Genomic DNA, 16,305 nt, shown 5'->3' with positions numbered 1-16,305 from the left:
CATTTTTTCCAATAAGATGTCATTTTTTATCAAAGTTTCTTATTTTCACAGGGAACAAAATACCCCGTTTTGTTGCCCAATTTCTCCTGAGTGCAGCAATACCCCATTTGTGGCGATAAACTGCCATTTGGGCCCATGGGAGGCCTCAGAAGGGAAGGAGCGCTGTGTGTTCTTTGGAGTGCAGATTTTGCTGGATTGGTTTTCAGGTGCCATGTCGCATTTGCAGAGCCCCAGAGGTATAAAAACAATGGAAACCCACCAGAAGTGACCCCATTTTGGAAACTACACCCCTCAAGGAATTCATTTATGGGTGGTGTGACCATTTTGACCCCACAGTTTTTTCACAGAACTTATTTGAATTGGGCTGGGAATTAAAACAAAATTATTTTTTCCAATAATATGTCGTTTTGGCTGAAAATTTCTTATTTTCACAAGAAATAAAATACCCCATTCTGTTGCGCAATTTTTCCTGAGTGCAGCAATACCCCATTTGTGGTGATAAACTGCCATTTGGGCCCATGGGAGGACTCAGAACGAAAGGACCATCATTTGGCCTCCTGGGGATTTTCTGGTGCGAAGTCATGTATGCAGAAGCCCCTGAGGTACCAATACAGTTAAAACCCACAAGAAGTGACCCCGTTTTAAAAACTACACCCTTAAGGCATTCATCTAGAGGTGTAGTGAGCATTTTGACCGGAGACATATACCCCATAAACTGTAATGTTGGTTCTCACGGGTACGGCAATACCCTACATGTGGCTGTTATCAGCTGCCTGGGCACATAGCAGGGCTCAGAAGGGAAAGATGAGGGGGATAAGCTGTGCGGAGTGCATCAGGGTAAGTAAAATTGGGGTAAATGATAAACCAAGGGATGTATGATAAATTTTAAAACACTCTTTCATACAGAGCTCTGGTTTTTCGGGACACATGTCACATTGATATATTGTGTTTATAGCAGACTTTGCACCTCTTTTGACTTTTTACCCTTCTTGCCAGTTTGGGGAACTTCTCCTGGAAAGTGTTGCCCTTGTATGATGTGTGTGGCCTCGCTTCCAGAAGTACTGGGTGCCCCCCCCCTTCCTGGTCCTTAAAGATTAGGTTCTTGATAACCTCCTCTTGATATTCCAGGAAAGTTCCCGTCTGGCCTGCACAGCAACGTAGCACGTATGCATTAAATAAGTCTCTCTTAACAAGGCAGAGTTTCAATCTCAAATAAAGAGATATCGGAATGTTTCGAACTCAACGACAATAATTAAACTTCTGACTCCACAGTTTGGTGCACTCACAAAGCTTAAGTCAGAGGCCTATTTCTAAAATTAGCAAGTCATGACAAAAAGTTGCAAGAACAATGAGATTTTTAGACATTATTGAAACTGTGGAGACATCTCGGACCCCTTCTCTGCTTCTCTCTTTGGATGCGGAGAAGGCGTTCGAAAGGGTCCACTGGGGTTGCTTGGAATCTACTTTGAAAATGTTGGCCTTGATGGTTTATTCCTATCTGCAGTTATGTCTTTATATTCTAATCCCAGTGCTTCAGTCTATACCTCAGGTTTCCTATCATCACCTTTCAACATATAGGCACAAGGCAGGGTTGCCCAATGTCACCATTAATAGTCGCAATGGTGATGGAATCCTTTGCGGAACACATTAGAAAATCTGAGACTATATCGGGGATATCAGTTGGAACTTACGAACATCGCATAGGTCTCTTTGCAGATGATGTATTAATAGCCTTAACTATGTAATGTCGGGGTAGGGAGACAGACAGGGGAGCCCTAATCTTCCCGCCACTCAGTCCCTGCCTACTTGCACGGTCCGTCCTAGGCGACGGCGTACAACTGGGTGACAGTCCCTATACTCAATATGTGTACGACAGACAAACAGACAAGGGTACACAGAAGCTAAGGGAAATGGGGCAGTTGCACACGGCAACACCGTGAGCAACAGGAGTAGTGAACGAGCCGAGTCAAACCAGGAGTGTACGAGGTACCAAACGCAGAGCAGGAGAGTGGTCAGTAAAGCCAGGGTCAATTTAAAGCAGAGGTCAATAGTACTAGCAGAAACAGCAGAGCCAGGAAACCAGACAGAATCACAGGCAAAGGAAGAGCAGGGAATGAAGGTATAAATAGACCGAGGGCGAGAGCTAGCTCCGTCTAGCCAGGCTGTGATAGGTTCTCCCACTCCTCAGCCTACCTGCCTGAGTGGTAGCAGATCGAGTCACTCTATCAGACCTAGAAGCAGATGCAAACTGATTAAACACGGGCGTCGACACAGAAGCTGTGTCTGGCAGATCCTTTACAAACTAACCCTAAAACCTCTCTTCCCTTTGTTATGGATATCAAACATAAATTTAACTCCGCCTCTTATTATAAAATTAACACCTCAAAATCTCGAATCCTTAATTTAGGATTGAAACATGCCATTAAAAAAGAACTATCTAACTTGTACAGCTTTGCCTGGGTTAAAAACTTTCTCCCCTATATGGGAATAAAACTCACCTTCCCCATTTCCAATTTATTTGATCTCAACTATGGTGCCCTCCTAGATAATATCGAAACAGACATTAAAAAATTGGAAACTCAGTGTATTTCACGGTTGGGTAGGATCTCTACGTTTAAGATGCTTATTCTACCAAAAATCTTGTTTGTATTCAGGAACATTCCCATCTTCTTACATGTAGCTTATCTTAACAAACTTCAATTGATTGTACAAAAATTCATTTGGGGTAAGACGAGACCCAGAGTTGAGTCCAACATTTTACATTTAACCCATCTGTTCTCCACTATTACAGAGCAGTAATCCTGGACCAAATGAGGTTACTCTGGTCAAAAGATAGATCAAAATATGGGTGGAAATTGAACTAGACAAGCGCCTTTTGAAGGCATCATTTAATTGCTTCCACAACTTTTAGAACAAATTTCAATCCCCCTCTTTTAACTTTACGAGTGATCTCTCTGGTTTGGAATCTAATTTCTAAGAGAGATGATCTCTTCAAATTTGACTTATACTCGGAACCACTAGAGGTCTTAGAATTGGCAATACCTGGGTTACGTCTCCCCCTTTGGCGAGAAAGGGGTATTTTTAAAGTAGGAATGCTTTTGGAAAATGGCCATTTAATACCTTTTCAGTTTCGAAACACCACATATAATGTTCCACACACGGAATTCTTTACATTTTTGCAAATCCGACATCTGCTACATGGTTTATCTCCTCCTTCTCTTCCGGTAGTACCTAGTCTTTTCAATGTTTGGTTACAGGCTCCCCACCCTTGTAACAAAGGCATCTCAAGATGCTATCAGATGATAAAACAGGAAAGGATCGACCCAATTTTTCATCTAAAAGAAATATGGGAACGTGATCTGAAATTAAAAATTTCAGCAGACCAATGGTTATCATCCTTCAACTCTATTATTAAAACTTCAAAATGTCTTTCACATTTGGAGAACTCTAGAAAAAATTGTTATCATTGGTACTGTACCCCAGTGAAACTTCAAAAAATGTTTGCTAGGTTTTCTTCTATTTGCTGGAAATGTAAGACACCAGATAGGACTTGCCTCCATTTATGGTGGGAATGTCCTGTAGTCAATGCCCTTTGGCTTGGAGTATTTAAACTATTATCAAGACTATGCAAGGTTCACATACCACCAGACCCAGCCCTGGCGTTATTAGGTTTGAGCCTAGAACTATTTCCTAATGATCATATCACAACCATATCACACTCCTTAATTACAACTAGACTGAAAATCGCTCAACATTGGAAGGATGACGGTCAAACAACATTGAAAATTATAATTAAAGAGGCTATGTCACCACATTATAAGTTCCCTATCTCCTACATAATGTGATCAGCGCTGTAATGTAGATAACAACAGTGTTTTTTATTTTGAAAAACAATCATTTTTAAGCAAGTTATAAGCAATTTCAGATTTATGCTAATTCGTTTTTTAACCCCTTCGCGCTCAGCGACGTAATTTTCCCGTCGCGACGGAATATTACGTCTCGGGAGTAACGGCCATTTCGGCTGTCCTCCCGACACATACAGGAGCTGTGACAGCTGCTGTCTAGTACAGCAGCTGCCGCAGCTCCTACAGCGGCGACAGATCGCTGTGTCCCCGCTGATTAACCCCTTAAAAGCCGCGTTCAATAGAGATCGCGGCTTTTTAGGGGTTAAGCTACCATCGCCGGCCTGCTACACGATAGCGGCCGGCGATGGTTACTATGGCAACCGGACACCAAACAATGGCGTCCGGCTATGCCATCGACGGAAGCCTAGTGGGGCCTGACAAAGTCAGGACCCACTATGCTTGCTGTCAGTGAGTAGCTGACAGCTCTGATACACTGCACTACGCATGTAGTGCAGTGTATTAGAATAGCGATCAGGGCCTCCTGCCCTCAAGTCCCCTAGTGGGACAAAGTAATAAAGTTTAAAAAAAGTTTAAAAAAAGATGTGAAAAAATAAGAAAATAAAAGTTTTAAAAGTAATAAAAGTAAAAATCCCCCTTTTTCCCCTATCAGTCCTTTATTATTAATAAAAATAGATAAATAAACAAATAAACGATACATAATTGGTATTGCCGCGTCCGTAACGGCCTGAACTACAAAATTATTTTGTTATTTATCCCGTACGGTGAACGCCGTAAAAGAAAATAATAATAAACCGTACCACAATCATAATTGTTTGGTCACTTCACCTCCCAAATAATGGAATAAAAAGAGATCAAAAAGTCGCATGTACCTAAAAATGGTAATGATTGAAACTACAGTTCGTTACGCAATAAATAAGTCCTTGCACGGCTTTATTGATAGAAAAATAAAAAAGTTATGACTCTTAGAATAAGGTAACAGAAAAAGTGAATGATTTTTTACAAAACATATTTTATTGTTCAAACGCCATAAGACATAAAAAAAACTATAAACATATGGTATCGCCGTAATCGTATCGTCCCTTAGCATAAAGTGAATGTGTCATTTATAGCGCACGGTGAACGCTGTAAAAAAAATAGAATAAAAAAACAATAGTAGAATTGCTGTTTTTTAGTCACCACGCCACCTAAAAATAGAATAAAAACTGATCAAAAAGCTGCATGCACCCCAAGAAAACTACAATAGATTCCTCAAGGTGTCTAGTTTCCAAAATGGGGTAACTTTTGGGGTGTTTCCACTGTTTTGGCACCACAAGACCTCTTCAAACCGGACATGGTGCCTAATAAAAAACAGGCCTCAAAATCCACTAGGCGCTCCTTTGCTTCGGAGGCCAGTGCTTCAGTCCATTACCACACTAGGGCCACATGTGGGATATTTCACTAAACTGCAGAATCTGGGCAATAAGTATTAAGTTGCGTTTCTCTGGTAAAACCTTTTGTGTTTTAGAAAAAAATGGTATAAAAAAGATTTTCTGACAAAAATAAATATGTAAATTTCATCTCTACTTTGCTCTAAATTCCTGTGAAACACCTAAATAGTTCATAAACTTTCTAAATGCTGGTGAATACTTTGAGGGGTCTGGTTTCTAAAATGGGGTGTTTGATGGGGGTGTCTAATATATAGGCCCCTCAAAGCAACTTCAGAATTGAACTGGAACCTAAAAAAAAAAAAAAAAATGAGGCAATACTTCGCTTCTCCTAATGAGCATTGCCTACTCCAAAATTACCCCAGTTTTGACCGTTTGTATAAACGGAGACCCCTATTAGACCGTTTCAGTGCCCGGTTTTCCCACCGAGACGTGTATTTCTAGTGATGAGTCCTTGGTACATTTTAAAGGGAGGCCTCAATTCCGCCAGTACCTGCCGAGTAAGAGGGCAAGGTATGGCGTGAAGATGTATAAGCTGTGCATCAGGGTATACCCACAAATTTAGGATATATGAAGGGAAGGACACCAGTGCTCAGCCCCCAGAATGCCCCCCCCCCTTACTCGGAGTTAATGCAAAAATTGTGTGGGATATGGTGCACCCACTGCTGGACCAGGGTTACCAACGCTACTTCGATAATTTTTATACCAGCGTCCCACTCTTCAAGTGCCTCGCTTCCAGAAGTCCTGCGGCATGCGGCACTGCTAGAAGAAATCTGAGAGGCCTCCCTAAGACTCTGCTTGGGCAAACACTCAGAAGGGGTGAGAGCAGGGCACAATCTAGCAGCAACATATTGTGTGTCAAGTACAAGGACAAGAGAGATGTCCTTGTATTGACAACAATACATGCCCACACCAGTACCCATGTACCTGTACGAGGTACCAATTCAGACACCCCCAAACCAGACTGCATCCTGGACTACAATAGGTACATGGGAGGGGTGGACTTGTCAGATCAAGCCCATAAGCCCTACAGTGCCATGTGGTGTGGTATAAGAAGCTCGCCGTGCACATCATACAGATGGCATTGTACAATGTGTACGTGCTACGTCGATGTACAGGCCAGATGGGAACTTTCCTGGAATTTCAAGAGGTGGTTATCAAGAAACTAATTTTTAGGGACCAAGAAGGGGGGGCACCCAGTACTTCTGGAAGCGGGGCCACACGCATCGTACTAGGGCAACACTTTCCAGTAGAAGTTCCCCAAACTGGCAAGAAAGGAAAAAGTCAAAAGAAGTACAAAGTCTGCTATAAGAGGGGGATAAGGGAGGAAACAATATATCAATGTGACACGTGTCCCGAAAAACTAAGGCTCCATATGAAAAAGTGCTTCAAAATGTATCATACATCCCTTGATTTTTAATCTTCCCCAGTTTTAGTTACCCTGATGCACTCCGCACATCTTATCCCCCTCATCTTTCCCTTCTGAGACCTGCCGTGTGCCCAGGCAGCTGATAACAGCCACATTGAGGGTATTGCAATACCCCTGAGAACCCACATTACAGTTGATGGGGTGTATGTCTCCGGTAAAAATGCTCACTACACCTCTAGATGAATGCCTTAAGGGGTGTAGTTTTTAAAACGGGGTCACTTCTTGGGGGTTTCAACTGTACTGGTACCTCAGGGGCTTCTGCATACATGACTTAGCACCAGAAAATCCCCAGTAGGCCAAATGGTGGTCCTTTTTCTTCTGAGCCCTCCCATGGGCCCAGACGTCAGTTTATCACCACAAATTGGGCATTGCCGCACGCAGGACAGATTGGGCAACAAAATGGGGTATTTTATTTCTTGTGAAAATAAGAAATGTTCAGCCAAAACTACATATTATTGGAAAAAATTAATTTTGTTTGAATTCCCAGCCCAATTCAAATAAGTTATGTGAAAAAACTATGGGGTAAAAATGGTCACAACACCAATAAGTTAATTCCTTGAGGGGTGTAGTTTCCAAAATGGGGTCACTTCTGATGGGTTTCCATTGCTTTGATACCTCTGGGGCTCTGCAAATGCGACATGGCACCCGAAAACCAATCCAGCAAAATCTGGACTCCAAAGAACAAATAGCGCTCCTTTCCTTCTGAGCCCTCCCATTGGCCCAGACGGCAGTTTATCACCACAAATTGGGTATTGTTGCACTCAGAACAAATTGCGCAACAAAATGAAGTATTTTATTTCTTGTAAAAATAAGAAATTTTGAGCTAAAACTACATATTATTGGAAAAAAATATTTTTTTTTAAAATTCCCAGCCCAATTCAAATAAGTTCTGAGAAGAAACCATGGGGTCTAAATGGTCACATTACCCATCAATTAATTCCTTGAGGGGTGTAGTTTCCAAAATGGGGTCACTTCTGGTGGGTTTCCATTGCTTTGATACCTCTGGGGCTCTGCAAATGCGACATGGCACCCGAAAACCAATCCTGCAAAATCTGCACTCCAAAGAACACACAGTGCTCCATCCCTTCTGAGGCCACCCATGGGCTCAAACGGCAGTTTATCGCCACAAATGGGGTATTGCTGCACTCAGGACAAATTGGGCAACAAAATGGGGTATTTTGTTCCCTGTGAAAATATGAAATTTTTATCAAAAATGACAACTTATTGGAAAAAAATGACATTTTTTTAAATTTCACAGCCCAATTCAAATACGTGCTGTGTAAAAACTGTGGGGTCAAAATGGTAACAACAACCATAAATTAATTCTTTGAGGGGTGTAGTTTCCGAAATGGGGTCACTTTTGTGGGATTTCTACTGCTTTGGCAGAAAAATTTAATTTGCAAATTTCACCTCTACTTTGCTTTAATTTCTGTGAAATGCCTGAAGGGTTAAATAAACTTTCTAAAAGCTGTTTTGAATACTCTGAGGGGTATAGTTTTCAAAATGGGGTGTTTTCTGGGGGTTTCTAATACATAGGCCCCTCAGAGCCACTTCGGAACTGAACAGGTACCTTAAAAAAAAGGCTTTTGAAATTTTCTTAAAAATATGAGAAATTACTGTTTATGTTCTAAGCCTTGTAACGTCCAAGAAAAATAAAAGAATGTTCAAAAAACGATGCCAATTTAAAGTAGACATATGGGAAATGTGAACTAGTAACTATTTTGGGTGGTATAACCGTCTGTTTTACAAGCAGATACATTTAAATTCTGAAAAATGCTATTTTTTATACATTTTCTCTAAATTTTGCAATTTTTCACCAATAAACACTGAATATATCGTCCAAATGTTACCACTAACATAAAGCCCAATGTGTCACGAGAAAACAATCTCAGAATCGCTTGGATAGGTTTAAGCATTCCGACGTTATTACCACATAAAGTGAAATATGTCAGATTTGAAAAATGGGCTCTGAGCCTTAAGGCCCAAACAAGCCTGCGTCCTTAAGGGGTTAATAGATAATTTGAGATACATATTACTTGTATGGAGTTTCAATCTAACACAGACAGTAATTTTGTGTTTTATGTTCTGTAGAGCTGATTGTTGTAATGTTCAACTGGACCTTGGTCCTTTATGTTTATTTTCTGTATTGTATAAAATCTTTCAATAAAAATGAAGATTGAAAAAAAAAAAAATCATCACCAAACAATGAGCCGTGCTTTAGATTGGCAGCCATATCAATGGTTAATTTAATAAAACTAGATTGATGCACATGTACAGTGAGAACACAGTAAACGGTGCATTATTGATGTGACATGTTACTATCAGGAATCTCCCTTCTGGGTCAGTAATTAATTATTAGTATTTTTGAAGGCAATAAGGACACTTCTCCTTTAAGTAGAAGTATGAGCAAAGAATATGGGAAGTTACGATTGTGTACTCTCACTGAGTCAGATTGCATTAGATGGGTTTCTTGGACACAACAGATCTCACATTTCTGCATTTGAATCTCTTTCCATAGCAGTGAGCGTTTAAAGGGACTGTAAAGGATCTGCCAGGCACAACTTCTGTGTATACGCCCATAGGTAATCAGTCTGCACCTGAGTCTATGTCTCTGAGACTGACTCCATCTTCCACCACTCAGGATGGCAGGCTTAGGAGTGGGAGAGCCTATCGCAGCCTGGCCAGACAGAGCTAGCTCCCGCCCTCTGTCTATTTATACCTGCCTTTCCTGTTCCTCCTTTGCTTGTGATTCTTCTCGTGTGGTTTCCTGGCCCAGCTACAGTTTCTAACTATTTGATCCTGCTCCATACTGACTCTGGCTTACTGACTACTCTCCTGCTCTGCGTTTGGTACCTCGTTCTCTCCTGGTTTGACTCGGCTCGTTCACCACTCTTGTTGCTCACGGTGTTGCCGTGGGCAACTGCCCCTTTTCCCTTAGCTTTGTGTACCCTTGTCTGTTTGTCTCGTGCACTTACTGAGCGTAGGTACCGCCGCCCAGTTGTACCCCGTCGCCTAGGGCGGGTCATTGCAAGTAGGCAGGGACAGAGTGGCGGGTAGATTAGGGCTCACTTGTCCGTTTCCCTACCCCCATCATTACAGGGACTGTTAAAAAGGCTCTGTCACCACACTATAAATGCCCTATCTTCTACATAATGTGATCAGCGTTGTAATGTAGATTACAGAATTGTTTTTTATTTCGAAAAACTATAATTTTTAACAGAGTTATGACCTATTTTACCTTTATGCTAATGACTAGAGATGAGCGAACCTGGACAACCGAACCCGGTTTCGGTCCGAACTTCGGGAAAAGTTTGGTTCGCAGCAAATCCGAACTTCACCGGGTTCGGCCAAACTCGTTTTGACCGAACCCGGTCAAAAATATTATACAAATCGGCAGCCACTTGTCTCTATCAATCACTGATAGAGAAAAGAGGCTGCTGATTAAAAATCAAATAAAAAGCATTTCATACGTACCTGGTTGTTGTCTTGGTGACGAGTCCCTCTTCTTCCTCCAGTCCGACCTTCTTTTCTGACGTGGCAGCCTGTGATTGGCTGCAGAGGCCTTTTTTTACAGGTTGATGTATATTCTTATCGGAATTCACTGTCCAGGGTGCTGAAACAGTTACTGATGATCAGTTAACTCTTTCAGCACCCTGGACAGTGACTATTTACTGACGTCGCCTAGCAACGCTGCCGTAATGACGGGTGCACACATGTAGCCACCGGTCATTACGGGACCTCATGCACACGACCATAAAAACACCCGTTATTACGGGTCGTAATTACGACCCGAAATAGCGGGCCCATAGACTTCTATTAGCCACGGGTACCTTCCCGTTTTCTCACGGGAAGGTGCCGGTGCCGTTAAAAAGATAGAACATGTTCTATTTTTTTTATTTTACGGGCCGTGCTCCTATACTGCAAAAACGGACCCATTCACTTTCATTGAACGCGGACACCATGTCCGTGCCGTGGAAATGTTCCGGGAATTATGGAACATGTCCGTTCTTTTGCATTTTGCGGGCCGTGCTCCCATACTTTGTATGGGAGGGTGGCCCGAAAATGCGGCTGTCAGTCGGCGGCCGGCCGTGCCCGCAATCTCGTTTCGTGATTGTGGGCACGGTCGTGTGCATGGGGCATAATATATTTTATAATGGGAGCACGGCTCGGAAAAACGACCGGCTGCCCGTGGCCGGCCGTGCCCGGCCGTGCTCATCTCCTTAAATACTCTGTGCTGCCTTAAACTCTGTGGACAGGTCAGGATCCTGTTTCTTTTAAATGCTGCTGGGGAACCCGCTCGATCCACTATATAAGGCTGCGCTACAGTGCAGCATTTAAAATAAACAGGATCCTGACCTGTCCATAGAGTTTAAGGCAGCACAGAGTATTTCAGAAGATGAGCGTGCAGATTCAGTGCTGCTGTGAACTCTGCTCTTACCATTACGTAGCTCAGTTGTACCTCTCCTCCACTCCTGTCTTCAATAACACCTTCCCATGATCCTATGGACAGGTCAGGATCCTGTTTATTTTAAATGCTGCACTGTAGCGCAGCCTTATATAGTGGATCGAGCGGGTTCCCCAGCAGCATTTAAAAGAAACAGGATCCTGACCTGTCCACAGAGTTTAAAGAGTTATTCCCAAGTTGATAAATTTAGCTATGAAGCTCCCCCATGTAAAAATAAGAAGTTTTCTAATTACCTGTCCGTCGCCCAGCGATGTAGTTTTCCTGCGATTCTTGATTGAAGTCCAGGTCGGTCCCTCTTTGTATCTTGCGCGTTGTCTAGGTTCCCGGCCACCGCTATTTACCTTTAGAAGTGGTCGCGCATGCGTAATGACATCCTCTCCTTCCTGAGGAGAGGATGTTATTTATCTTGTGAACGCGCATCTCGGTGCATGCGCCGTAGATGCACGGCGAGACACCAGGCGAGACACCAGGCGAGACACCAGTCGCACGGTATGTATATATATGTGTGTGTTTGTGTATGTGTGTGTTTGTGTATATATGTGTGTTTGGGTATTTGTCTTTGTCTGTTTTTGTTTTTATATGTGTTTGTGTATATGTGTGTGTGTTTTTATGTGTGTTTGTGTATATATGGGTGTGTTTGTGTATATGTGTTTGTGTATATGTTTGTGTATATGTGTGTGTATATATGGGTGTATTTGTGTATATGTCTGTGTGTAGATGTTTGTGTGTGTGTGTGTGTTTTTGTATATGTGTGTGTTTGTGTATGTGTGTGTTTGTGTGTCTATGTGTGTGTGTTTGTGTATATATGGGTGTGTTTGTGTATATGTGTTTGTGTATATGTTTGTGTGTGTGTGTGTGTGTTTGTGTGTGTATATGTGTGTGTTTGTGTATATATGGGTCTGTTTGTGTACATGTGTTTGTGTATATGTGTGTTTGTGTACATGTGTATGTTTGTGTATATGTGTGTGTTTGTGTATATGTGTGTGTTTGGGTATGTGTGTTTTTGTTTGTATATGTGTTTGTGTATATGTGTTAGTTCGTGTATATGTGTGTGTATATGTGTGTGTGTGTGTGTGTTTGTCTCTTTATGTGTGTGTGTGTGTGTGTGTGTTTGTGTATATCTTGTTGTGTTTGTGTATAACTGTGTATATGTGTTTGTGTATATGTGTGTGTGCGTGTGTGTTTTTGTGTATATGTGTGAGTTTGTGTATGTGTGTGTGTGTGTGTGTGTGTGTGTGTGTGTGTGTGTATATCTTGTTGTGTTTGTGTATATATGTGTATGTTTGTGTATGGTTGTTTGTTTGTGTGTGTGTGTATATATGTGTGTAGGTGAGTAGAAGTATTGGTATTGTTCACATTGATAACTGTTTTTTTATGTTGTTGCAGATTTTGATGTACCGATTGGACTACATCTTCGATTCGTTGGACTACTGCGTAGATCTACGTTTTTTCAAATTTTAATAAAATGGTTAACGAGGGTTTTGTTGGGGATTTCTTATTTCAATGAAAAATAATTGTCTTTGTGGTTTTTTTTAAACTTTATTAGTGCCTAGATAATGGCAGTTGGCTGATTGACAGCTTCCATTATTAAGGCGGTACTTAGTGTTAGCCGATGCAGAGGCTAGCACTAACCACCCATTATTACCCCGGTACCCACCACCACCAGGGGTGCCGGGAAGAGCTTGGTATGATCCAGTACCCGACCATCTGTTGTGATGGTCGGGTACTGGGGCGGCCGTAGGCTGGTATTATGAGGCTGGGAAGGGCCAAAAACAGTGGACCTTCCCACCCTTGTAATGCTAGGCTGCTGCTGCTGTGTTGTATCGGGCTGGTTATAAAAATTGGGGAGACCCCCACATCGTTTTTTTTTTTTTAATTTATCAAATTTAACAATAGACGGGTCCCCCACATTTTTAATAACCAGCCATATACAAGGCCGCAGCAGTCTGGCATTACATGGGTGGGAAGGGCCACTGGTTTTGTCCATTTTGTCTTTGTGGTTTTTTTTAAACTTTATTAGTGCCTAGATAATGGCAGTTGGCTGATTGACAGCTTCCATTATTAAGGCGGTACTTAGTGTTAGCCGATGCAGAGGCTAGCACTAACCACCCATTATTACCCCGGTACCCACCACCACCAGGGGTGCCGGGAAGAGCTTGGTATGATCCAGTACCTCAGTAGCTCAGTAGCTCAGTTGTACCTCTCCTCCACTCCTGTCTTCAATAACACCTTCCCATGATCCTATGGACAGGTCAGGATCCTGTTTATTTTAAATGCTGCACTGTAGCGCAGCCTTATATAGTGGATCGAGCGGGTTCCCCAGCAGCATTTAAAAGAAACAGGATCCTGACCTGTCCACAGAGTTTAAAGAGTTATTCCCAAGTTGATAAATTTAGCTATGAAGCTCCCCCATGTAAAAATAAGAAGTTTTCTAATTACCTGTCCGTCGCCCAGCGATGTAGTTTTCCTGCGATTCTTGATTGAAGTCCAGGTCGGTCCCTCTTTGTATCTTGCGCGTTGTCTAGGTTCCCGGCCACCGCTATTTACCTTTAGAAGTGGTCGCGCATGCGTAATGACATCCTCTCCTTCCTGAGGAGAGGATGTTATTTATCTTGTGAACGCGCATCTCGGCGCATGCGCCGTAGATGCACGGCGAGACACCAGGCGAGACACCAGGCGAGACACCAGTCGCACGGTATGTATATATATGTGTGTGTTTGTGTATGTGTGTGTTTGTGTATATATGTGTGTTTGGGTATTTGTCTTTGTCTGTTTTTGTTTTTATATGTGTTTGTGTATATGTGTGTGTGTGTTTTTATGTGTGTTTGTGTATATATGGGTGTGTTTGTGTATATGTGTTTGTGTATATGTTTGTGTATATGTGTGTGTATATATGGGTGTATTTGTGTATATGTCTGTGTGTAGATGTTTGTGTGTGTGTGTGTGTTTTTGTATATGTGTGTGTTTGTGTATGTGTGTGTTTGTGTGTCTATGTGTGTGTGTTTGTGTATATATGGGTGTGTTTGTGTATATGTGTTTGTGTATATGTTTGTGTGTGTGTGTGTGTGTTTGTGTGTGTATATGTGTGTGTTTGTGTATATATGGGTCTGTTTGTGTACATGTGTTTGTGTATATGTGTGTTTGTGTACATGTGTATGTTTGTGTATATGTGTGTGTTTGTGTATATGTGTGTGTTTGGGTATGTGTGTTTTTGTTTGTATATGTGTTTGTGTATATGTGTTAGTTCGTGTATATGTGTGTGTATATGTGTGTGTGTGTGTGTGTGTTTGTCTCTTTATGTGTGTGTGTGTGTGTGTTTGTGTATATCTTGTTGTGTTTGTGTATAACTGTGTATATGTGTTTGTGTATATGTGTGTGTGCGTGTGTGTTTTTGTGTATATGTGTGAGTTTGTGTATGTGTGTGTGTGTGTGTGTGTGTGTATATCTTGTTGTGTTTGTGTATATATGTGTATGTTTGTGTATGGTTGTTTGTTTGTGTGTGTGTGTATATATGTGTGTAGGTGAGTAGAAGTATTGGTATTGTTCACATTGATAACTGTTTTTTTATGTTGTTGCAGATTTTGATGTACCGATTGGACTACATCTTCGATTCGTTGGACTACTGCGTAGATCTACGTTTTTTCAAATTTTAATAAAATGGTTAACGAGGGTTTTGTTGGGGATTTCTTATTTCAATGAAAAATAATTGTCTTTGTGGTTTTTTTTAAACTTTATTAGTGCCTAGATAATGGCAGTTGGCTGATTGACAGCTTCCATTATTAAGGCGGTACTTAGTGTTAGCCGATGCAGAGGCTAGCACTAACCACCCATTATTACCCCGGTACCCACCACCACCAGGGGTGCCGGGAAGAGCTTGGTATGATCCAGTACCCGACCATCTGTTGTGATGGTCGGGTACTGGGGCGGCCGTAGGCTGGTATTATGAGGCTGGGAAGGGCCAAAAACAGTGGACCTTCCCACCCTTGTAATGCTAGGCTGCTGCTGCTGTGTTGTATCGGGCTGGTTATAAAAATTGGGGAGACCCCCACATCGTTTTTTTTTTTTTAATTTATCAAATTTAACAATAGACGGGTCCCCCACATTTTTAATAACCAGCCATATACAAGGCCGCAGCAGTCTGGCATTACATGGGTGGGAAGGGCCACTGGTTTTGTCCATTTTGTCTTTGTGGTTTTTTTTAAACTTTATTAGTGCCTAGATAATGGCAGTTGGCTGATTGACAGCTTCCATTATTAAGGCGGTACTTAGTGTTAGCCGATGCAGAGGCTAGCACTAACCACCCATTATTACCCCGGTACCCACCACCACCAGGGGTGCCGGGAAGAGCTTGGTATGATCCAGTACCTCAGTAGCTCAGTAGCTCAGTTGTACCTCTCCTCCACTCCTGTCTTCAATAACACCTTCCCATGATCCTATGGACAGGTCAGGATCCTGTTTATTTTAAATGCTGCACTGTAGCGCAGCCTTATATAGTGGATCGAGCGGGTTCCCCAGCAGCATTTAAAAGAAACAGGATCCTGACCTGTCCACAGAGTTTAAAGAGTTATTCCCAAGTTGATAAATTTAGCTATGGCTAATAACACTGTGTTGTATGTGGCTGGTTATGATAAATTGGGTGGAACCCCATGTCTTTTTTTTTTAAAATTTAAAAAAAAAAATTATTACAAAAAATGATGTGGGGTCCCCCCCACTTTTATAACCAGCCAGATACAACACAGCAGCAGCCTAGCATTACAAGGGTGGGAAGGTCCACTGTTTTTGGCCCTTCCCAGCCTCATAATACCAGCCTGCGGCCGCCCCAGAGCCCGACCATCACAACAGATGGTCGGGTACTGGATCGTACCTGGCTCTTCCCGGCACCGCTGGTGGTGGTGGGTACCGGGGTAATAATGGTGGTTAGTGTTAGCCTCTGCACCGGCTAACACTAAGCCTCACCTTAGTAATGGATGTTGTCACTCAGACAGCGGCCATTACTAATGTGGTAGTAATAAAATTTGAAAAGAAAAGACAAAGATATAGATACAATATTTTATTGAAATAAAGCACCCCCAACACAACCCTCATTAACCATTTTATTGTAGAAAAAAAAACGTCATCTAA

The sequence above is a fragment of the Rhinoderma darwinii genome, assembly GCF_050947455.1.
Source record: "Rhinoderma darwinii isolate aRhiDar2 chromosome 5 unlocalized genomic scaffold, aRhiDar2.hap1 SUPER_5_unloc_20, whole genome shotgun sequence".
Taxonomy (NCBI): domain Eukaryota; kingdom Metazoa; phylum Chordata; class Amphibia; order Anura; family Rhinodermatidae; genus Rhinoderma; species Rhinoderma darwinii.
This window is presented reverse-complemented; position numbering follows the sequence as displayed.